The sequence below is a fragment of the Fukomys damarensis genome, unplaced genomic scaffold (genome assembly GCF_012274545.1).
Source record: "Fukomys damarensis isolate Sample0158 unplaced genomic scaffold, DMR_v1.0_HiC HiC_scaffold_29, whole genome shotgun sequence".
Lineage (NCBI taxonomy): Eukaryota > Metazoa > Chordata > Mammalia > Rodentia > Bathyergidae > Fukomys > Fukomys damarensis.
The window spans coordinates 2,677,810-2,678,499 of NW_022900941.1; the positions used below are offsets into that span (position 1 = coordinate 2,677,810).

Here is a 690-nt window from a genome sequence, read left to right on the forward strand (position 1 = left end):
TTCGGTGGTTGTGAGCAGGAGTGGGGTGCACGGGCCGGGTGTCCGGGAGCCCCCGCTTTCGAGTTCGGCTCCCACGGGTTTAAACCCGCCTGTCCCTTCCCCGATTCGCTGTCTGCCCGGAGCCTCAGCCCCCGGGCTGTAAGATGGGGTCGGAGTAGCATTCTCCTCCCACGGCCGTTGTCGAGGTTTTAACGACAGCTTCCTACAGAGTGGAGAAGGCCTAGGACTGCAGGGATCCGTGGACGACCTCCTCTCTCGGCCTCCAGACCAGCGCAAAGGGGAGGGCACCGCAGGCGTCTCGGGTCACACGGCTCGGCTGACCTTTGCACGTTGGCCGCGAAGGCCGGGGAAGGGCACAGGACAGCTGCGCCGCGCCGCTCCGAGCCGCCCGGGGTTTCCGCCGAGTCTGCCCACGGGCCCCAACGTGAGCCCTCCACCTGAGCAGGCTGGTCAGAGGCGGGCGAGACTCCCGTAAGGGCGTGAAGAACGGGTGCACTGCATGAAGTCAGATTCACTGAGGTATAACTCACATACAGTAAAACGTACTCCTTAAAATTTACAGGTGTGAGGCCGGGCGTGGCGGCGAGCCGGCGACGCAGAGCACTGTCCAGCAGTGTCCCAAACCTGAAAGAGCAGCGGGGTGGAGATGGGGCAGAGAGAAAGGAAGGACGCCAAGACAAGAGTCTGATC

The 690-nt window shown here is 63.5% G+C and overlaps 1 long non-coding RNA gene across 4 annotated transcripts in view; it reads left to right on the forward strand.

The window, feature by feature from the left end:
* The first annotated feature begins 466 nt into the window (after positions 1-466).
* Positions 467-690, forward strand: part of LOC117283691 — an 11,310-nt gene continuing 11,086 nt past the window's right edge. For all 4 annotated transcript variants that reach the window (XR_004514731.1, XR_004514734.1, XR_004514732.1 and 1 more), the window contains exon 1: positions 467-519. This is a non-coding gene — a long non-coding RNA (uncharacterized LOC117283691). The remainder of the gene's footprint in view (positions 520-690) is intronic.